Source organism: Phalacrocorax aristotelis, chromosome 4 (genome assembly GCF_949628215.1).
Source record: "Phalacrocorax aristotelis chromosome 4, bGulAri2.1, whole genome shotgun sequence".
NCBI classification, from domain to species: Eukaryota; Metazoa; Chordata; class Aves; order Suliformes; family Phalacrocoracidae; genus Phalacrocorax; species Phalacrocorax aristotelis.
The window spans coordinates 25364781-25389184 of NC_134279.1; the positions used below are offsets into that span (position 1 = coordinate 25364781).

A 24404-nucleotide genomic window follows, 5' to 3' on the forward strand; every position below is an offset into this window, starting at 1 on the left:
GGTAACCACAGCTGATGGTTCTAAGAGCACCATGTTGCTTAAATAGTAGCTGGGTATTCATTTTCAGAGGGATTCCTGTGCTATAGTACTGCAATTAGTCCTCTAGTTAAAAAGGTTAATAGTTTATGCAGGATTCACCAGTATGTTTTGAAACGCTAGAAGTGGTTTATGAAATTATGAAATTATATCATATTATGAAATTATAGTATGAAATTTTATAATACAATATATTATGAAATATATTCAGAAATGCTAGAAAAGGAGAGTTTATGACTTTTGGAAGAAGGAGCAGACATCTTGGGAGGACTGCAAGGATGTTGTGAGGTTATGCAGGGAGAAACTAAGAAGGGCCAAAGCCCAGCTAGAACTTAATCTGGCTTCTGCCATAAAAGACAATTAAAATTCTTTCTGTAAATATATTATCAGCAAAAGAAGGGCTAAGGAGAATCTCCAGCCTTTATTGGATTTGGGGAGGAAACAGTGACAAAGGCTGAGGAAAGGCTGAGGTACATAATGCCTTCTTTGCCTCAGTCTTTGTTCTGATTTCAGCAGGATAGAGTTACTTTTCTTCCTAGTAGCTGGCATAGTGCTGTGTTTTGGATTCAAGATGAGAATAATGTTGATAACACACTGATGTTTTAGTTGTTGCTAAGTAGTGTTTGCACTAAGTCAAGGACTTCTCAGCTCCCCATGCTCTGCCGGGTGCACGAGAAGATGGGAGGGACCACAGCTGGGACAGCTGACCCCAACTGACCAAAGGGATATTCCATACCATATGAGGTCATGCTGAGTATATGAACTGGGGGGAGTTGGCCCTGGGGGAGGGACCGCTGGGCTTTGGTCAACAGGTGGTGAGCAATTGTATTGTGCATCACTTCTTTTGTATATTATTTTATCATCATCATTATTATTATTATTTTCCCTTCCTCTTCTGTCCTATTAAACTGTCTTTATCTCAACCCACAAATTTTATTTTTTTTTTTTCCCAGTTCTCTCCCCCATCCCACTGGGGGGCAGGGATCAGCAACTGTTTGTGTGATGTTTAGCTCCCTTCTGGGTTTAACCACAACAGCCTTTAATACTAAGATCATTTGTTCTCTAGGTACCCAGCCCCCTGAGCAGGAAGACAGGGGCAGGGAGCAGAATGAAGCCTCCATAAACCAAGGGAAAACAGTTAGTAACCTACTACACCACTTAGACACACACAAGTATGGGGCTGGATGGGAAGCGCTCACCAACCCACTTTCCATCATTTAACAGCAGTCCTGGATAACCCAGGAGGTCCCAGTTGACTGGAGGTTAGCAAATGTGACACTCATCTACAAGAAGGGCTGGAAGAAGTAACTGGAGTAACAGCAGGCCTGTCAGACTGACCTTGGTGTCGGGGAATTTTATGGAGCAGGTCATCTTGAGTGCCATCACACGGCATGTAGAGAACAACCAGGTGATCAGGCCCAGTCAGCAGGGGTTCATGAAAGGCAGGTCCTGCTCGACTAACCTGATGTCCTACTATGACAAGATGACCTGCTTTGTGGATGAGGGCAAAGCTGTGGATGTTGTCTACCTAGACTTTAGTAAAGCTTTTGTCACATTTCCAACAGCATTCTCCAGGAGAAAGTGGCTGCTTATGGCTTGGAGAGGTGTACTCATTGCTGGGTAAAACACTGGCTGGATGGCCAGGCCTGAAGAGCTGTGGTGAATGGAGTTAAATCCCGTTGGTGGCTGGTCACAAGTGCTGTTCCCCAGGGCTCAGTGTTGGGGCCAGTTCTGTTTAATATCTTTATCAATGATCTGGATGAGGGGATTGAGTGCACCCTCAGTAAGTTTGCAGGTGACACTAAGTTGGGTGGGAGCGTTGAGCTGCTCAAGGGTAAGAAGGCTCTGCAGAGGGACCTGGACAGACTGGATTGATGGGCCAAGGCCAACTGTATGGGGTTCAACAAGGCTCAGTGCCGGGTTGTGCACTTGGTTCACAACAACCCTGTGCAACGCTACAGTCTTGGGGAAGAGTGGCTGGAGAGCTGCCTGACATAAAAAGACCTGGTGGTGTTGTCAACAGCTGGCTGAATATGAGCCAGCAGTGTGCCCAGGTGGCCAAGAAGGCCAACAGCATCCTGGCTTGTATCAGGAACAGTGTGGCCAGCAGGAGCAGGCCAGTGATCGTGCCCCTGTACTCGGCACTGGTGAGGCCGCACCTTGAATACTGTGATCAGTTTTGGGCCCTTCAGTACAAGAAGGACATTGAGGTGCTGGAGCATGTCCAGACAAGGGTAACAAAGCTGGTGAAGGGTCTGGAGAAAAAGTCTGATGAGGAGTGTCTGAGGGAACTGGGGTTGTTTAGCCTGGCTTAAAAAGAAGGCTGAGAGGTGACTATATTGCTCTCTACAACTACCTGAAAGGAGGTTGTAGCGAGGTGGGTGTTGGTCTCTTGTCCTAAGTAACAAGCGATAGGATGAGAGAAAACGGCCTCAAGTTGCACCATGGGAGGTTTAGATTGGATATTAGGAAAAATTTCTTTACCAAAAGGGCTGTCAAACACTGGAACAGGCTGCCTAGTGAAATGGTTGAGTCCCCATCCCTGGAGGTATTTAAAAGATGTGTAGATGTGGTGCTTGGGGACATGGTTTAGTGGTGGACTTGGCAGCGTTAGGTTAACGGTTGGGCTTGATGATCTTAAATATCCTTTCCAACCTAAATAATTCTATGATTCTGTGATCTTATTACATGTAATTGGACTTTATTCCTTCATCAGTAGTGGCTTTAATGGTTGTCAAAATAAACAGAAATAGCATTAGTGTTCTCACATACGGAAAGTCAAGCAAGTATAAAACTAGACTAATGTGAATGTTTATTACCACAGAAAGATTTTAAAAAGTGACCTTCAGCTAAATAAGATAAATTTTTTACAAACATGGCCCTAAGTTTCAAATGCTATTTTTTGGGGGAGATTACCCAACACATGACTATTAACTTCTGTGCTTTAGGTGCATCATTCAGTGACTGTTTTTGTTAAAAAGAAACCAACAGGCTAAAAGAGCAGGCTCTCACTGCATCTATATGCCCCCCCTCTACTCATGTAAACAGCAGAATGATATTTCCCTGCCATCCCATTCTGAAGTTAGATGTTTAATATTGCTAACACTTAAGGTGTACTCAGTTTTTCTGGTTCTGAAATGTACTTTTATGAAGTGAACTGTGCTACTTCTTTTTACAACCTAGCTATTTTTAGGGCCAGGTTCCAACATTTCAGTACTAGGTAACTTAAACTGCACCATTGCTTGTGCCTGATCGCTGTAAGTTACTTCTCTGGAATGAAAAAGGAACTCACTCCATTAAAATGCTCAAAGTGCTGACATACACAGGATTCATTTGCAAGGCACCCAAAAGTTTAGCTGTTCACATCCTTCATACTTATTCTGGTGTCATCCCAGAGAAGTGCTGTGCTTTCTAGAATATGACTGCGAGGTCTCAGTTCACACTTTGCTGACACTATTCCTGTCACGGTCATTCTTCCAAAGAGTGAGAGGCCCACTTGCATCAGTTGCTTTCTCATCTCATCTGAAGTTGCCTCCTCAACTCCGTTATGCCATGATGGTCTTTGTTCAATCTTTGAGTCCTGGTCAACAATATACCTGTAGAGTACTTCTTGTCAAAGTCTTAATTTTGTCTTTCTTGGTATTCTCCACTAGGTAATGTTAATGCTTCTTTCAAAGAGCTTTTAGGAGGGAGCATTTGCAGGAGAGGTGTTTAGTGGGGATGCTTAGAAGCCTTTCTGCATGCACAGGGCTGAAGCACTATCCTCAGTGGCAGTTCCAGCATGGTGTACAGTAAAATGATAAAACTCATTCTTTAGAGAGGAGTTAACAGGAAAAGTCTGCAGGCTTTGCATATCGGATTACACAGCAGGCAATAGAGCTTGACCTGCCATGAAATATCAGAAATATCATAAGTAGGTTAAATTTTTACTGGGGGAAGAAAGATGTTGAATGAAAAAAGATTCTTGTTCACATTGACCAACTGATATGATACTGAATGAGAGTATAATCTGAGGAATGAGTAGAAGTAGAGTGTTGCGAACAAAGGCAATGTTCATTTCATAGGAGCAACACGAGACGTCTTGCACTGCTTTAAAGAAATAATGAAGTTACTTAACATACTATTTTTTTCTAACGTTATGCTAATGATGATTAGTACAGTGCTTACTTTTTGTATTCTGGAAGTTTCAGTGCAAAAAGAAGAAATCAGTTTACCATAAGTATGTTGACAGTTATTAAAGAAACATTCACAATTCACAGACATGAATACCTCTTAATAAAAATAAAAGCCAATGCTCCTATAAGATATTCTCCTGTTATCACTATGTCTGGGTACAAGACAGATGTTACAAGACTTCAGTTGCCATGACCAGAAAGTTTCTGGATTAGTATTTAACCTCTGTCCAGTACCTTCACTACCCAACTTTCTGCCAGAAAGAAGTGTACAAGAGCTCCCACTAAGATTATAAACAGAGGAGCCAACACACTTTGAGCCACTTGTAAAATTGGTATAATAAAGTGACTTTTGAATTAATTCTTTCCACAGCTTATTTGTGGCAGCATCATGAGATGTCACCACCCATTACTGATACCTTACCAGTAGCTTACTTGTAGCATTACTGGTAGCTTACCAGCTCAGCATATGAAGGCTTCTGCTGAGATTACATATTTTTATGCAAGGTACTTAAAAACAAGCAAACTGATGACATCTCCAAATTCTTAAGTAGTGCTAACTGAAGACAAAACCATAAAATTTTATAGTGTACAATAAAACAGAACATAAGAGGATAGCCTTGGAGTTTGACTACAGGTAAGTAATGCTGAAAACATTTCTTCAACCTGGAAGTATCTTAGACTTAATATTGAAATCACCCCTCCCTCCCTACTTCACCTTTAATAGAAGGCTTGCAAAACCGAATGGCTACAAAACAGATACTGGGCGTGCTTCAGGACAGGCACTTTTGCCTCAAACTGTAATTATTTCCTTGGCTCCAATATCAGACTTCAGAGTAGGCTGCTTTTGGTGTCAAGAAAGAAGCTGTCTTTCCTCAAAGGGAAAGCCACAGACTTTCTAGTCATAGCAACAAAAACTCATCATTCCTTGAGGAAAGTGTCCACCCTTAAAAGTGAGATTTCTGACAGAACAGCAGGTCACCACCTGGGTGCCTACAGCAATGAGGTAGGGCTGGGGTCTCATTAGGAAGTCAGCCACACTGTGAGAGTCCTTGGCCAAGCACAGGCTGTGGCAGAGCTTGGAGGGAGTAAAAGCCCAACCTGATTCTGAATAGGGCCCCAATAGGTTCGGGTGTGAGTGGGGGTCCCAAGTGAGGCTGGTCAGGCCATAAAGGCCTGTTAGGGCACTCAGGGTGTGTACTCGCTGATACAGAGGTGCAAAAATAACGTTTGTTTCTTGCAAATGAAATGGCTAGTGCGTGTTGGGGCAGGGGAGTGGGGGTAAGATTCAATGTTTCTAACAGTGCCAAGAGATCTTGAACAATAACTGTGATGAGGACTTTTTTTGATGAAGAATACAAAGGGAAGCTTTGCCAAAGTGCTGATTACCACAATCAGCAGCAATGACTTTAAAACAAAGAAGGAAAAAAATGAAGTTGCTTGCTTAGCAGCAAATAGGAAAGTGCTTAGCAGGACACTCCCTTAAGAAGTTCATAGTACCTTTAGCAAGGCAGAACCTGCCAAGATCTAAATTACAGATGGGGCATGCACCAGAGATAAGAAAAAAAGCAAGGTTAGTGAAAGATATGATGAGCAAATTACTTCGATACCCATTTGTTGTGGTTTAGCTGGCAGCTCAACCCCACACAGCCACTCACTCACTCCCCCACCAGCAGGATGGGGGAGAAAATCAGAAGGGTAAAGCTCGTGGGTTGAGATAAGAGCAGTTTAAAGTAAAACAACAACAGAAAAAATAATGCAATGGAAAGGAAAACAATGAGAGAGGTGTGAAACCTGGGCCAGGGAATGAACCACCAAAACAAACCACAGATGACACAACCCCTCACCCCATCACCAGCAGCCCCCAAGCCACAACCGCCCTGGTTAATGTACTGGTCGTGGTGTCACGTGGTATGGAATGAACATCCTATTGGCCAGTCGGGGTCCGCTGTGGCCCCGTCCCTCCCGGCCTCTTGCCCACGCGGCAGAGCATGGGAAGCTGGAAAGGTCCCTGACTGCTACGGGTGCTACAGTGATCAGAATTAACTCTTTCTCAGCCAAAACCAGCACACCATTAGAAAAAAGTACGATAGTTATAGCAATTTCTGCATGGCTATTGTATATGTGGAACAGCATTAGAAAGGTTTCAACTCCGTAACGACAGTGAATTGGGAACCTAGCATTCCCACTATAGTGATAATTTGTGGTGAGTTGGACTATACAGCACTGCACAGAGCTGTGTAGGGACACACAAGCCAGCCACTGGTAGGCAGTGACCTACCTAACATGCCATATTGTTCCTGTTTCAAATGAACTACCTTGATTATCCACATCTGTGGCACAACAATGCAGCCAGAAAGTATGTGTCAGAGTGGGAATAAGAGCTCAGGATTGCTTCTTTGTAGCCTTGCGACCTTTGAAGACCTAGAAATCACCACAAAGTGTGCTTTTGCTTTGGTACTGCAGGATAAGTAGAAAGAGTTGGGTACAACAGCTGAGAAATCAGGACTACCAATGGAACTGCAAGAGTGTGTGGACACACACTGCAATTTCTGCTGGGCTGCAGAAGCGGCTGGATTGGCCAAAAGAATTGCTGCTCACAGGGTATGCCTCATCAGGGAGCCCTGCAAGTTGCGAGGATGTTGAAAGCATGTGGAAGACACAGGCACCAGAGAGCTTCTGTGAGTGTACCACATAAATAGTGACTTAAGACATGTGTTCTGGGGAAGCAAAAAATTTTTAAGCTCTAAACCGTGTTCCGACTTGAGTGCCACAGGTGCACAGGTGCAGTAGGACCGTATACCTGTTAAATTCCACGTGTGGGACACACCTTTGGGTGGATCTATATAACACGTACTGTAGTAGCAACATGGCCTGGAGAGGAGGGAATCGTTCAGTTCTTGGTACCTGTAGAAACCAAGGACTACATGGATCGTTCCTTTTAAAGGAGCTCTGCAGGGGCTGTATTTCAAAGGAGCTCTGCAGGGGCTGTATTTCTGATACCCAAATGCAGCAGCTGCAGCAGGAGGAGGAAAACAGACCCTGCATGTTCCAAAGGGTGTTTATTTGACCTCTGTTGCCTGCCTAAGAGTTGAATTGGGTGCTTCATTTCCACCTTGGATGTAGGACTGGCTCTTCCTAGAGTTCAGTGCTGGGACTAGGTAAATAAGCATTGGAACAGGAGCTGCAAGGGATGGAAGAGTCTTCCTGTGCATCCTCACTTTCTCATTTACATGGCAGCTGGCAATAGCTTGGCCTTTGATATCTGTCTGCTACTTAACAGGCAGAAAGGAAAGGTATAGCTAGGACTTACAGTGAGCATGAATATGAGCTAGGTCAGCTCTAACCTTAACAAAAAGGTTAGACATGATTTCCATTGTTAGATAGCTCTTCCAAAGAAGCCTAGCTGCTCACATCGCTCCCACCATTAGAAATTAAGTATGTGCAGTAGTTGGTTTTCAAGGACACTAGACTTCCTTGACATTTTGAATTCTTAAGGCTCTTTCTTCCTGTTTCATTATTCATGTCACTAAAAATTGACTTGTTCCAATACTGGATTCTAAACTTCCAAAGCATTTTTTTAGTTATACTCAATCTGCGCAGCCAAATGTTTATACAGTCCCTTTTACTAAAGTCATTACTGCCTGTTCTCTTTTCTTTCCTGCTTTTTACTTTTCCTCATCAGAACTATTTTATAAGCTGGAATAATCAAGCCCAGTTTCATTAAGTCTGCAACCAGTGTTTTTGTTTCAGCGCCTGTTCCTCTCTTACTAAAAGGGCAGTGATGCATTGGAAGTCAAATGCTGATGTTCTGCTGTGGTTACAGGCCTTCTGAGCAAAAGGTTTCAACAACAGTGGGGTTCTGCCATGTCAGTGAGAGCAGGATTTGTTATTCTGAAAGTGTTGGTATCAGGAGATGACTGTTGTGTTCCTGGAGGCAAAATCCTTCTCTTACAGTATGGACAGAAACTGTCATTTTCTATTCGTGCCTTCCTCTCAATCTAACTTTGAAGATGTTTGCAGGAAAGAAAATGAAGCTTCCATTTAATTACTTATCTGATTGCAAGATTTTAATTGTCTTCCCTGAGACTAATTCCCTTTCTTTTAAAGCACAGCAGCACTGCAAAGAAGATAAATGTGTTATATGTCATAAAATCTACAAATGCCAAACAGTTTTTGATCAGAAGGCACCTGTATGAAGTCAACGTGATCACTTCACAGACATTTACATGTGAGCATTTTCTCAGTCTCATGACTGCAGTAAAGATGGGTCAGATCCCGTCACTGTTATGCCACTTGAGATACCAAGGAAATAGAAGACTGACTAAGCCTGAGGTTCCTGTTGAAGGGCAGAACTGTCAAGGAGAACAGAAGCTAACATAGATACTTGATTTGAAAAGAAATGTAGGGTCTTTGCTGAAACTGGTCTGATTTAATGTTAGGGATCAATGGGACCCTCATCTGCCACCAACAGAAATGTCTATTTACCATCTCCCCTCTGGAAGCAGTAGCTCTGACATCCCGATATACCTGTTTCCTCCACTTTGCCTGAAAGAAGGCTTATATTTTACTGAGTTCTATGGAAAAGTTATAATACATAACCACACAAACTTAATGACTGCCATCTTAGTCTCTTAGAAACTGCAGTGACAAATCTTTTACAGCACCGGTATATTAGGCATGCCTATATTCAAGAAGGCCAACAGCATCCTGGCTTGTAACAGGAATAGTGTGGCCAGCAGGAGCAGGGCAGTGATCGTGCCCCTGTACTCGGCACTGGTGAGGCCGCACCTTGAATACTGTGATCAGTTTTGGGCCCTTCAGTACAAGAAGGACATTGAGGTGCTGGAGCATGTCCAGACAAGGGCAACAAAGCTGGTGAAGGGTCTGGAGAAAAAGTCTGATGAGGAGTGTCTGAGGGAACTGGGGTTGTTTAGCCTGGCTTAAAAAGAAGGCTGAAAGGTGACTATATTGCTCTCTACAACTACCTGAAAGGAGGTTGTAGCGAGGTGGGTGTTGGTCTCTTGTCCTAAGTAACAAGCGATAGGATGAGAGAAAACGGCCTCAAGTTGCACCATGGGAAGTTTAGATTGGATATTAGGAAAAATTTCTGTACTGAAAGAGGGGTCGAGAGAGGTAGTTGAGTCCCCATCCCTGGAGGTATTTAAAAGATGTGTAGATGTGGCACTTCAGGACATGTTCTAGGAGGCGTGATGGTGTTGGTTTGACAGCTGGACTTGATGATCTTAGAGGTCTTTTCCAAACTTTCTGATTCTATGATTCTATGATGTGCAAATACCTCTGTATTTACTGTGCTGTAAGAGCGTCTAAATAATCTAGCAATAAGCATCAGAGCTTTAGTGTGGCAACAACTGGACAAATTCAAGCCTTTGCCTCCAGAAGATTTTCTTGCTACCCTTGCTTTTGGATTCAGAGTTAACATGTCCCTCAGCTAGACATCAGGATAGGAGAGATGGCACAGCTCAAGAGGAACATGAAATATAGACAAGGGCAATGGGATCCTCTGATCTCTTAAGGGAGCCCCACTTTCACCTTTTACAAAGGAGCACATTCAATGCTAGTCCACAGCAGTACTAATAATCAGCAACTGTCAGCTTTGTTAGCAGGAAGCAAACAGCCCCTGTACCTCTCTGGTATCCACCTCTGCTCAGAGATCTTCCTCCCCTTTGGACAGTGACCCACACCAGCAAGAAGTCTGCCCCAGCCCCATGTCAGCTACACAAGCAAACAGTCCCTTCAGCCTCCTTTCTTCCCCAGACTGAATAATCCCAGTTCCCTCAGCTGCTCCTCATAAGACTTGTTCTCCAGACCCTTCACCAGTTTTGTTGCCCTTCTCTGGACACGCTCCAGTAACTCAATCTCTTTGCAAGGACAGAGATGCAGAAGGATATTTCCTACGTGTTGCAAAGTAAGATGTATATTCATAGCACCAAATCATTTTTTTCTGTACATTTTTATTGTACAGGTAATATTCATATAGTACAGAATTATAGCAGAAAGTTCCATTTACTTATTTTGTATTTTAAAGAGATGTACTCTAGGTTTAAAGGATGGAATAATATTTAATTTAGTCAGAGTAAGTCCTGTTCCTTAGGTATCCTTGTGTTAAAGATCAGTATTATTGCTAATACAGGTTAGTCTTAGAAAACTTAAAGGCAGCCATAAAAACTTTACTGTAAGTTCAGGAAATTCAGCTCAGGAATAACACCTATTATTGCAACATTAAGAAAAATAGAGGGAATGGTGGGATCAGATCAGAAATTAGAGATTTATTCTGTTCTGAAATTTGCTGCTGACATCAGTTGGCCGGGAGGTAATAATTAACAAGATTAATGCAGTAAAGATTATACTAGCTATGTGATTTTTTTTTACTCTTCCCCTAGCATGACAACCTTTAACCAACCTTACCCGGTGCAGATCAATTTAGACAAAAGAGGAGGATTGCAGGAAGTATTCTGAGGCAAGGGTCTATTTCTTTGTCAATCCACTTTCTTCTTACTGTTTTCTGATTTTGCAGTCTAAGGGCTCATATAAGCTGCGTTCATAGCAGTCATGGTATACAGCCACTGGCTTGTGGTAATGGCCTGGCACAGAGGCAAGGCTTCTTATCATCAATTGTGGGTTGATCTAAAAAGCTGGAAGCCTGATCATAGTGGTATGAAATGGTCAGGGAAAAAAATACAGTTAAATATTCTTGTTGGTGGTTCCAGGTATCTCAGTGAAAAACATTCTCCTTATCTTCAAAGTGGTTATTAGCAGCTGCTCTGCTTCCACATCTTCAGTAGCTATCCTAGACATAATGGACTCATAGTGGGATCCCCTTGAAACAAGCAGTTCTGTGACCTTGCTAGGAAAGAACCAGGTCCTCTAAATACTGAAGAGAAGCCAGCAACTAATGGTGTACTGTCACTGATTCTTTTTTTCTGATAGTACCAAAAGTTCAGGAATCCTTCATTCTGCCAAGGGTCCTTTATTACAAGGGGCTGAGTGGAGTTCTTGTGAATCCCTGGATACTGCCAGTTGAAGATGGTCTGACACTGGGTTTCCTAACAGTGCAGAGGCAGAAGTGGTTAATGCTGTGCCCGATACCAATCTACACCTGGTGATCATGTAAGATATGATAATCTAAAAGTGAATCTAAAAGGTGTACTATTACAATAACAGAAAGGTTACATTTCTAATGCTCAGACTGTGTGGAGTTCATCACCCTCCATAGTGTCCTGGCCTTTAGCTATTAAATTCCCTTGAAGACAAAATGTGCTGTTAATCTGCAGTGATACAAATGAGATGAGAATTTTCCTAAGTATTCTGAGAGGTCCAGAACAAGCAAGATGCTGTTATCACAGGTAACATGTTTTCCTTCATATTATGACAGCAAGCATGACCTCAAGCAACCCTGTATGGCATACAGTGGTGGTGACATAGTGACATATTCTGGCAGTCTACATGGCCGTACAGACTTAGCTGTTGGAGCTCTTGTGGATGGACTACGCAGCCATACACCTGGAGGTAGATTAATAAGAATGATTTGTAATAATTATTGTGGCCACAACTATGAAAGATGGCAATGAGTTTTTCCTTACTGCTCATGCGGAATAGAGCTGTCATAGACATTATATGGTCAGTACACTTTGAATCTTATGTATTTTGCTATAATAATTGTAGCATAAATACTCCCACATGAATATTTCAGCAACTGTTTTCCTTTGGTATTTTATGCCTTTTGCATAATTATCACTGAAATTCGTGGCAGATTCAAACTGTCAAGTCTGTTTACATTACAGTGGAAAAGTATTTACTGATCCATACAAATGTTACATTTGCATCTGTAACAGAAAAGGCATACCTCTTCGGTTTGCTAATGAGAAAAATTATACATCTGATTAAAGGAACTTTGTCAGAGGCAGAGCTGGCATTTCCCATATCCCATTAATGTATGGATACACTTCTTTCCCCGCTGGAATTTCAGTTAACTGTGAGAACATGTAGTTGAGGAAATTGAGAGGTGCCAGAATTTATATGAAGTGTTAAACCCCAGGCTTATGAGCCGCTGGCTTATAATAGTCACAGTCTCATTTGGCTGGCCAAGTAAGAAGTATAGCTTTAATACACGATTTAAAACTAGAAGAACAAAATAAACGGGACATTGTCCTGTTCTTTAAGGGTTGAACATTTGGGGCCTTAAAAACAGGGACTGAGAGAGGAGGTGCTGAGTACCTGACAGGATTTGGCACCAGGACACTCAGCTGTCCATTGCAGATGTTGAACCCCTGACTGATAAAGTGGTTGCAAAACGGCAATCAGACTCTGTGCGAAGCAGCTCAAGTCCAGTCAGGTTTATTAGCTTAGCCTCGGTAGAGATCAAATGAAGCAGCACTGGTCCAAAGCTGGGACCATAACCTCAAATCTGTGGGAACATAATGGAACTATACCCAAAGGGCTCTTCAGAATCAGAACAAGTCCAGATGGATTTGGTACATCTGGATTGGAGCTGGCCATGCTAGCTCTCAGCTGGTTTTGTGCAGAGCTATTTAGCATCTTTGCTATGTGCTCTTGTGTTAACTGCACAGGAGAAGAAATCAGAGGACTTGGCTCCCTGTCAGTCCAAAGAGTGAAGTGCTGGCTGCAACTCAGTCTTTTTGTCCTGCTGGATGCAGAAGGAAAATGATGCACTGTGTAAGAGTCTTCTGCATTGCAAAAAGAAACTGAATTACAAGAATTAGCCTGAAGAGGCAAACATTCAAATATCAGGTTTCAGGTTCCAACCAATGTGAGTCTGGCTTAGAAAATAGTCTTCTGACATACACTAGGTTCTCTTTGTCTTCGGAAACTTCCAGGTGTACTTGATGAAATTCCGGATTTGTCCCTTGAATTGGAAAGGCTACAGGTTTTCTTGTCATACAGCTAAACTTGACTTACCTGTTATCAGGAGCTGAGGCACTAAGTAATCCATCAGTATCTATGAGACCTGAAAGAAAACCCACACTGTGTCCTTCTGAACCGATGACCCTGTATAGCCCAGACTTCTTGCTCTACTGATTGCCTTAAAACATTTATATGAGATCTTTAACTGGATAGGTCAAAGATAGTTATCAAAATGCCTTGCTCTATTAATGCAGGAGGCTTGATAGAATCAGAAATGCTTCTTTGGCATTAAGCTACTTAAGAAAAACATTCTTGTTTAGATCTAGGGTTTTATTTTGTACCAATGTTTATGCTAAACTGAGATGCTTGATCAAATGATCAAGTGAAATCACTTTAACTCTCCATCACTTAAAATTATACTCTTAAGCATTTCTACCTATTCTTAATAGTGGCATTCAAAGTAAAAAGTAATTCAAAATGTCCAAGAAGTTAACAAATAAATTGTGAAAAATGTCTTTGTATTAAATACAAGGAAGAAGCTGCTTCTTGGCCCAAAACACTTATTGAGTTCCTTCCTTCTATGGCTCTTCCCTTTAAGCAGCTACCTCATTCCAGCCATTAAAAGTCTAAGTGAATTATTAGTTCTTTTCTATACAAGAATATATTATAGTTGTCTTAAACTGTTCTTTCTGTTACCTGCGGAAATCCCAAAATTTGTTTCTTCCTCTCTTGGGTAATAGGGCTTTTAAGTGCTCTTGTCACTTGCACACTACACCACAATATTTTTATCTTTAAATGGTGCCCATGAAATTGTGTATCATTCATAAGAACTGCCTCTGAAACATCTCTCTGGGGTTAAGGCATTTCTCATTTGTTGGCATATTCACAATAAGAGCCTGTTTCATTGGTGTTTTTAAATCTTCTTTTGGAACTGAATTTGTTTTCTCAACACAGGTGTTGTTTGCATCCGTGTTTGCCAGTGGCCTAGGGTTTATGTAACTTGGACATATGTTTAAGCTGGAAAATTGACATAACTTTTAAAATTTTAGTTTGAGTTTAAGAAATTTTTGAAGAAGTGTTTTGGTTTGTGCCCTCTGTAACTCAACCTGGAACTTCATAGACTTCACGGTTTACTCTGCATTTCCTCTATTTTTAAAAAAATATCAACATTTACTCATCTGTGTAACAAACTGTAACGTTGTCTCAGTCCTGGGCTGGGGCCAGAGACGATCTCCATGGGGGAGTAAAAATGCAAAGGCAGAAACTGGACACCCAAAATCATGGGGAGTGCTTCCTGGAACTGGCTTAGTGCAATAGGGTGGGATTTTTTATTCTGTTCCTTCTACAAAGTGCCCAACTTTCAACTTTCATTTCCTACTTTGCTGTAATCCCTCTGACATTTCCTTTACAAAACTTTCTCCCTGGATGTGGTTGACAGCTCCAAGCTTTCCCTGCGATGGAGGAATCCCAGGTCCAAGTTCTCATCTCTTTCACATCCCAGATAAGTATCTTGATCAGCTGGGGCTTCAGTATTTCCATAACCCTCCAAAGGAGGCTATGTGGCAGCTGTGACTTCAACATGACTGAAGAAATATCAAAATGTATTTCTGGGGGTTCAGATAATTTTTATAGCAGTGTGTCTTAGGGCTTCAGGGAAGGCTTCTGCCAAATAAATTACTTTGTGCTGAGCACATTTACTTCAGATTCTCTAGTCAGTAGTAGGCCCTCGCCTCATGACACAAAAATCCTGTGAAATTTAACCTCACTAAAAGAAACTCTGACTTCTCTGGTTCACAGGGTATTGGGCCATAGAGGCAGAATATCTACCTATGTAATTTTCTACGCAGCATACAAAGCTAGAGATGAAGAATGAATGGCATGAAAGGAGAAGAAAGTGTGATGATGAGCTCTGCACCATGGACCCTGACATGTCCATGAAGGGTAACATTCGAGTCTTTGCTGGGCTTGGGAGCTGAGAGTGTGAGCTCAACACATACGAAATGTGTCCTGGTTGTGTCTGGGATAGAGTTACTTTTCTTCCTAGTAGCTGGCATAGTGCTGTGTTTTGGATTCAAGATGAGAATAATGTTGATAACACACTGATGTTTTAGTTGTTGCTAAGTAGTGTTTGCACTAAGTCAAGGACTTCTCAGCTCCCCATGCTCTGCCGGGTGCACGAGAAGATGGGAGGGACCACAGCTGGGACAGCTGACCCCAACTGACCAAAGGGATATTCCATACCATATGAGGTCATGCTGAGTATATGAACTGGGGGGAGTTGGCCCTGGGGGAGGGACCGCTGCTTGAGAAGTGGCTGGGCATTGGTCAACAAGTGGTGAGCAATTGCATTGTGTATCACTTATTTTGTATATTCTTTTATCATCATCATTATTATTATTATTTTACTTTATTACAGGGCCCAGACTTAGATGCACACAGTAAACTTTTCATAAATATGTGGCAACTGCTGTCTGAAACCTTAGAAGTAAGCCTCCTTTGATTTGGTTGTGCTTGATTTACATTAGCAACCTCAGGACCTCACAGAAGAATTCCAGGTGCTCAGGGATTTTCTTACTATTCTAAAATTTCCTCAATAGTTTTTCATTGTAGGGGTCAAATCCTTGATTTTGGGTTTTCTTACACGGAAAGTTTTTATTTTGGTTCATTTGTAGGGTCAATATTAATGCCATCTGATATGTAGACCCCAAAACAGACGATATGGGAAGAAGCTAAATTATAAGATAAGGAAAGTGGAAAGCACTTTCAGCAAATCCAGGTTCTAGAGAATTAAATTGCTCAGCCATGCTCCAGGAAGCAAATTTATGCTCAGGTTACAGAGCAAGGTTTGGTTTAACTGACTGTGTTGTAATTTTCCCACACCCTTTGGTCATGGAAATCAGATGCAGTTCTCTGCCGCTTGAGGCATCAAATCAGACATGGTCTGAGGCATCTGAGCGTGCTCACTAATGGAACCTTGTGGTGTGCAGAACAAATGTATTTATGCTCTCTTAACCAGAGAGTTACAAACAGCCAGGCTATGTACAGCACTCTTTGGGAAAGATGGTGAGGGTGCTCTTGTCCCTTCGTTAGTTGCTGGAGTGAAAAGTGTCTACACCTTTGAGGAGCTGACTGACATAGAAAACATACAAACTTTTAAATTCAAATATCCTTTTCATCTGCTCTTGAAAGACATTTTAAAAACAATTTAACACATTTATTCAAAGTAGAGATCAAATGATGAAGAAAATGATGAAGAGCCCAAATTTAGAGTATTAATACACTGTTATTTTGCCTAAGATGTTGCTGTACTTGTGCTAATATAGACTTGCCAAAATACTTAGAAATATAAATACTATACTACAGTCATAATAAACAAACAAAATAAATTTGGAGATACATAATGCTTTGTGTTCCCAAGTTAATGTTTTATGCATGTACATGTAGCACGTTTGCTTTTTTTAACAATTTAAGTTCAGTCTTTCTCAGCAGGATTCTAACTCATGGTACAAATCAGCAAATTTCTTCAAAAATTTGTCAGGGAGAATCCTATACAAATATAAACCATTCATAACTGTTCTAGGGTGCTTAAGACAAAATCCCTAATTACAAAAATTGCAAGAATGAAAGGATCTGAAAATAGCGTGTAACGGCTTTGAGCTTAAGTTCAATGATTATACACATTTCATTCGTTGACAGAGAGATAATAATCTACTACTAAAATGGAGGAATTAAGTTTTACATTAAGCAGCGTATTCAGTTACCATTACCAATTAATTCCACAGCATTTTTCTCACTTCTACTTAATTCAGTCAATACTGTTATTTAAGCTTCCCAGCTTCTCAGCTGCTCAAAATACTTTGTGGAAACAGTGGACACAGCTACTTCTTCCCTATAGTGCAATAAGCCGACCTTGCAGCCAAAAACCAGAGGCAAGAAGGTTCAGTCACCCTTTCAACAGGATCAAAATATTCTCTTTCCCACTTGTCTGAGCAGGTCAGAGTACAGCAGCATATGAGCTAGAGCACAGATTCTGGGTTGTTTTCCCTTGCCAAAGGCGTACAGTGTGTGGTCACCCTACTGACTGGAAAGCAACTAATATTTTCATAACCTCACACTTATTACTACTTTTATTTTTCACATCAGCCCAAATTATGTCTGGGATGTTCTTGTGATTAAATAATGCAGGCATAATACGGATGTGCAGTAATATGATATTTATGGTGTAATTCAGGCTCCACTGATGAGTTATTAATTTAAAATGTCAGCAGGAATGCACCCCTACTGCTAGATGAGGGCCACCTCTTACATATGTGTTAAACTCATTTTTCTTTTCTCCCTGCCTCCTCTGAAACTAGCAGAAACTCTGTGAATTCCCTTCAAATATAAATTGTGATGAAGACCCAGAGGCCATCACTGCTGTATTTTGTTTCTCAAGCCCAGGAGAGCACGGGAGCCCCATGGGGCTGCTCAAATGCAGCTAGCAGCTTCAAAGTTCTGCCTGAGGTGAAAGTCTGCTGGACCTCAGCCTGGGGAGCATGCCAACTGGGACACACTGAACTAGTGTCACCCTAGCTCTGCCACCTCCTGTCTCTTCTGCCTGCTTCTGAGGCTCCAGGCATCGTGGTGGGCTGGGAATGGCAGCTCTGCTGCCCTCCTTCCTCTCCTGACTGCTGGTCCTCCCTTGCTTCCTCTGCACACAGCTCCTGGAGGAGATTTCCACAGCCTGAAATGCTGCTTTTCCTCTGGGCGAGGGGTTGAGCCCTTGGGAAGCCTCACAGCCACCTTTTTTACAGAAAAGTAGCTCAGAGCGCAAGCCTACAATGGCCAAATCTATCAGGGCTTCACCCTCGGCAGAACAGAGGAACGGGGAACAAGCCCTAGCCAGCAGAGCCACCCTGCAGGGAATGCTGCTCTTGGCACAGTGTAAACCTGTCCTGAGGCAGCATGGACTGGCACCAAGAGCCAGAGAGGCCCCAAGGAGAGATCAAGATGGCTTAAAAGCACATGTGCCTTCCCCCAAGCCCAGGACTCACCCTGGTGCAGTCACAAGCTGACCCCATGCTGTGTCATCTGCTGTTTCTGTCGTCCGAGAGCATTCTCTCAACACACTGATGTCTCCATGCACTCATATCTGTGTTGTGAAAACTGGGACATCCTGCTGTGCTGCCAGTCACCCAAACATGCAAACCCTGTTTCTCTAAGAGATGTGCTTGCCGCTAAGCACTTCCTCCTTGGCAGAAAAGCTAACTTTGTTCAAACTTGCTCTCTGGAGAGGATGTCAAATAAATTCTTCCAGACTGCATCTACCAAATCTCTCACTGAAGCCCTGCATTGCACGTCTATGGATTTGTGTGCTTCTATAATTGCTTTATGTAGCTGACATGGACTTAGTTTGACCTGCAAGTGGCAGTATATGGCTTAAAATGCTTCCTTCTTCCATGGCTTTTTCTCATCCAGCTCGATGGCATTCGGAGGGAAGTATAATCAGAGGGCTGACTGAATTCCCCTGACTAGGGGCTTACTTAAACAATCTTCTTGTCTGAATGGTGCCATGCAGCTCCCTATTATTCCTAATACTACTCAAGTATAGGAAAAGATTTTGAATTGCTTTCTTTTCTCAAGCTGTTTTAAAGCTGCTTTTTATAGTAGTCAAAAGATTTCTTTCCCTGCATATATTGAAGGCTTTCATTTCCACCATGAATTTGGAAGTAGCGCTGCATAGCTAATTTCCACGTAATGCTTGCGTATCATCATAAATATACATAAAGATATAAGTACATTCAGTCAGCAAAAGAAACTTAACTTGTGCACCTGATTTCCATTGAAAAGCTGGTGTTAAAACTCTCTTCGCTTTTTTTGTTAGCAGCTTAAATTCTTTGTATTGTTGCAACACTTCCCAAGCCTTTCTGCTGACCCAACATGACAGTGATAGGGTTTAGTCAGATCCCATAGTAATGGCACTGAGTATGAACAGATGACATTGCTCCCTATTTTTTAAATCTTACTGACCATAATCTGTGACCACTCTTCTATAAGGAATTGCTGAAGTAGCTCAGAGGTGAGACTAACGTCTTGTACCCCTGAGATCAGGCACAGAGAAAATTGGATTGATCCAAGCACTGCACAGGTTTTGCCAGTTGGAGAAGGCAGACACACCAAGACTGCTTATTCCCCATAGGGGCGGCCCCACCCTCAGGTAGGGCAGAAGTAGACGATTGCCCAAATTACCAGCAGGGATTAATATTTGCGTGATAGATTCTGCTAAAGATTTCCTGGTTTTTATGCCAAGAGAGTGGTTCAAGTTTACCTGTGAAAGGTCAAGAAGAGAATAGTCCTCTCTGCTTTCTTCTTAGAGGTTTCGACCTGGTTTGCTTATTTGTTGGTTATCACCCAAAGTTTGAAAAGAGCTTGAGTGACACCCTACAAACCTCTGTTTTACAGATGGAGTAAGAAGGCAGAGTTTACACATACTGGATGCTATTCTGCTGTCTCACCTGTGAGTCAACCCTCCCTAGGACTGAATGGCAATCATAAGCGATGCCTTTCTTTCTGTTTCTCATCCTCCCCCTGCTTTATGTGTAAAGGTGCTATGCTTCAGCCTTGTCAGCTGCAAGTCTGGTGCTTTTTCACAGGCTTTAAAAATAAATCTTAAAAGAAACTATTGTGTTCTGTTTGGCTATAAAGGACACTGAAAGTTTCATATGTAGCGTATCATGCATAAAAATAATTGCTGCAACTGCAAGGTACAAGTACTTATTGTTCTGAGGTAAAATCAAGAAGTGTCACAAGTGGAAAATATTGCTCTGAAAAAAACGTCCTTGCTTTAAGAAGTAGAGAAAAACATCTATATCAGTGGAAAACCAGAACACAGAGGGGGTTTTATTTGTAAGTCAGCCTTTTTATGGTACTCATCAGAATCCCCTTAGTACCTCATAAATATGAATTAATTTATGCTCATAACTCTCCTATGAAGTATGGAAATGTTATTTTCTTCAGTTTAGAGAAGGGAAAATGGGCCAAGAAAAGATCAAATGGATCACCCAACAACATAAAGATCACCTGTAGTAGAGCAGAATAGAAATGCAGATTGCCGGAGTCCTGGGCCACACTTTTAATGACAAAACAATCTTTTTCTCAGAGATAATTGTTGGTGTCTATCACACAGGGAAATAAAAAATGAGCCCCACTTTCAGGAAAATAAAAACATAGTGACAAAGATGAAGTGCTTCATCTGGAAATCTGAGATTTGAAGGCATTTAAATGCTAGTAAAGTTTCCAGCGTTTAACTTTAGATTCAGCTATGTTCATAAGATAGCAAGTTCTTAAAAAAAAATAAAATACTCCATAAACAATAGGAATTACAGATGAAGAAGGAAATCATGAGCCTAGGGTTTCTTCAGGCTTTTCAAATGTACATCTGAACTCTTCAAAGCATCCATGACTATCCTATTTTTAACACCATGGGTCTCCATCTCCTGTCAGTTTTATGATCCTCAGTTTCAGAGATGATGTAAAACATATTCGTCAGTCAATATGGTGATGGTTTCATTCCTGTGCTAGGTCTGCCTAAACCCCGGTGCTCTGAACCCAAAAAGGACAGCCCTGAAGTCTGGAGATTTTTAGAATTTTAAATATTTCTGTTTCAGTGTTTTCCAGGAATACCAGGAGTTCTCAAGTAAGAGAATGCCTACATTGTGCTAGATAGAAAGCAGCTGATGTGAGACAAAGTCCTGGATCATCCTTTCCTCAGTGCTTTCTGACTGCAATTAGACACCGTCATGGGGACAGGGAAGATGTTACAAAAGGTGCAGTGATGTGTCAGGCGTAACACTGTGACAACTACAAAGCCAGCAGAACAGCCCCAAACCCTACCTCATTTAGTAGGTCACGACTGCATTGCATTGCAAATACTGTTCATGTATTTTGTTTGCCTTTACTGATAAGTAACCAGCTAGCCACAGGATGCTAACACAGCCTGGAAGGAGTTAGGTGTGTATGTAGGTGCATGACACTATATTAAGTAACTTATACCTCAGTATGCCTAAGATGGGAAGGCTTTAAAATAAGAATCTGTGTTTGCTGGCCTGTGCCCTGAGCTTTTCTTCCACTTTTAACTTTTCCTGTCTGTTTCCCACCACCGTAACGTTGTTAAATCCTGATCCTTTGCACAGGTTCCTGCTAGCCTGAAAGTTTGGTTCAAGATGCTATGTAGGACTTTTGGACTGGCTACTTTCATCGCAGACTCACCTCTTCAGTGTCCTAACCTTGGACATAACAATGTTTTAGCTTTAAGACTTCTTCTGGACCCAGGATATATGTCCCTGTAAATAGGGAATCTCCAGGGTGATATTAGTGGGGAAATTAAGCAGAAGGCAAGGTGCAAGAGAACATGTATATCTATGTAAAGCAGCCAATGATATCTGTGACTGAAGCGGCTGGGGAGAATGTTGTAACCAAAGAGTTGCATTGTCACCATAACAAAATGCTTCTTGCTTTACGTTGCATGAGATGTGGCACCTGTCCCTCAGTGAGAAGTACCGTAGGGGTTTGCCTGACTGGCCAGTCACAGGGATCACAAGCATCCTCTGTGCAGCTACATCCAACCGCACTGCTCTGCTGATCTCATTGCTCTGCCACTGCAACAGAAACAAGTCGCCATTGCAAAATGTTTCTTGCTCAGAACTCTTCTTTCAAGCATTTGTGTGGTGTCACATTACATAATACACACCGTTCAGCAGTTGATGCATAAATGCACTTGCCTTGTGTTACTAGGAGGGGTGTTAGCCTACAGGTATTTCTCATGTGTGTCTGTGTGTGTCAAGAGAGATTGATAGATTAGGAAGTCTAAAAGAGTGTTGTTCCACAATAGAGCAGTACAAAGTCACTCAGTGTCTGCTTGTTTCTGCACTGACCTCTGCAAAACGTTGTTGCTTGACAGTCTAGGTGGTGGAAGGTAGATTTTTAAAGTACTTTTTTTCCAGTGAAACCTGTCAATTCAGACTTCTGCTTGAAGATGGGGTTGTTGTACTCAGCACCCAAGCAGAAACCCTTTTGGAAAGCACCAGACAAGCAGTCAGGTGGCTGATCTCTTGCAGCACCAACTGCTCAAATCTTAAAATAATTAAGTAATAAGCAGTAGTTCAAATCCTACCGTTTTTTTTTTTCCTCTGACCATCTTTGAACAAAAGTGTCTCTTCCCTCAGTGGACGGAGGGTTTACCACGCAGTGGAGACCACAAGAAAAATGACTGAAGGACTTTGGGGCCTGCTGGGATGCTCATCACTGGAGAAGAAGAAGTGGTATCTGAAGAAACACAAGCAGTACCTATTAGCTGACCTTCTTTCTCAAAAAAAAAAAAGCCCTGCCTTGCTCCTTCTCTGAAGGACAATAAGAAAAGACCCACTACAGTCTGCATCCATGGGGAAGTTGGGAGGCCAGAAAATGAAAAGCCATCTTTTCCCAGAGAAGGATGATCACAGGCACATCGAACTGTCAGGTCTACCATTTCAGGGTGTGATCAGCCTGGAAGAATAAAACCTCAAGGAGTCTTAAACACATTTAAAAATGCAAGGACAAAGTGGAAATGAAAGAAGAAAAACGAGGTGAATAAAAAGGGGAAAATATGTCAAATAATATGGAGCTTAGCAGCCAATTAAATGATGGAAAGAGGTAATTACTGAAAGACATGCAAACAAACAAGAAAGAAAAGATTAATGAAAAGCCTTTAAAGAAGAGTAGGAACAGAAAGCCAGTGTCTCCCACAAATATTTTTGGAAGCTTTTTTTTCTTAGTTCAGTTCCATATGCTTAGAACTGATCCCATCTTTAGAGTTGATGGCTTATGCCTTTCTATCAAGCATTTTTTCTCAGCTGTGCTAACAAGTTTTTTGGGCAGGAATGCAGTGCTGTGTTTAACATAGAAAATAGAAAAGCCTGCTTTAAAGACTTTCAAGCTTCCTGAAACTCCGCTTTTGAAAAGCCGTTCTCTCCAAGATACACTCTATTGAAGAATAATAAGCTAAGGCGAACTGCTTGCTGTTCATGGCTGGTTCTGTAGCCAGGAGTGGTGTATGGGCCTATTTGCTGAGAAGTGTTAACTGTTGTTCAAGCTCATTTTTTGACAAAAATAAGATTCCTTATGGTTTGTGCCATAGCATTTCCATGCAAAAAGCATAAACAAAAACCAGGCAGTAACAGACAAACACTATATGTTTTAAAGTAATAGTCTTAGATTCTGCTTTAAAGCACTCTGAGAACCTGTTATGGCAAAGCTGATTTCTCCAAACTGGTACATCTCTTACCGTAGGTAACATTCTTTAATAAGGTCTTCAGCAAGGTATTCACAATGCATTTGCAATAGAGAATTTGCAGTTCACATCCACTGCTGTTCAGAGAACTTTTAGGGCCTGAGGTGCAGAGGAATGATAAGCAGCATTAGCTGTCACCAGAAAACCAACCAAAAGAAACCCAAGACTTCAGCTTTACCATGTATAGAGATGTGAGTATTTTTGCAAGTGATGGGATGGATATTGCATCATTGCAGTGAGCTCAGCTCCCAGTTAGCAGGTGCTGAAGCTGACAGCGTGTGCCTTGCTTGCTTGCATGAGCAGGGAGCAGGATCTCTGCCAGCTGCAGTACCCTGCCAGCTTCCCAGATCACAGCCTGCAGGGGCTGGAGGGATGGCACAATACAGAAACTCATTTACAAGTGCCTGAATTTCCACATTTCAGCTGCCCGGCTGAGGAATCAAGAATTTCTCATCTCAAGATATTTCAGGGTCTTTTCTGCACTGGGGACTCAGAGAACTTTTCCAAATACAAGGGAAGCATTTTAAATGCAGCAGTCTAAAGTGATTTGCAACTAGGGGTGACATCAGATTTCCAGGAGGCCAAGGAAGATATGAGTTTGCTGCATGAGCGTATCTGCTATCAATTTTACATGTGCTGAAGAATTTTTCTCTGACTTTTCCTTTCTTCTTAGGAGCTCACAACCATTTCTCCCCCACATTGCAAGTCACGACCTAAACAAACACAGCAGATCCTGTCTGCGCTCCTCAGCAAGCAAAGGCCTATTTGTATTTCCGTACCATTGCTGAGTTCAGTGGAATATATTTCAAAAGAGGATAGCTCTCCCAGTTGCAGCCTGCAATCTGACTCCATGAAAAGCTGTGGTATCAAACCTGATCTCAGTGAACTATGAGCCACCTGAGTGCCTAACTCAGTAATTTTGGCTGTACAAGTGCAGGGTGGGGTTATTGGCTGGTTAGATATAAACCTGTGAGTTTTCAAAGAAGCAGATGGAAACGTGATGG

The 24404-nt window shown here is 42.0% G+C and overlaps 1 protein-coding gene across 1 annotated transcript in view; it reads right to left on the bottom strand.

Annotated features, from left to right (window-relative positions):
* The window catches only part of ENPEP (glutamyl aminopeptidase), a 67307-nt gene extending 49029 nt beyond the window's left edge, over positions 1-18278 (bottom strand). The window contains exon 1 of the mRNA XM_075090650.1: positions 18128-18278. The gene's annotated coding sequence lies outside the window, so the exon portion shown is untranslated. The remainder of the gene's footprint in view (positions 1-18127) is intronic.
* Positions 18279-24404: the final 6126 nt, after the last annotated feature.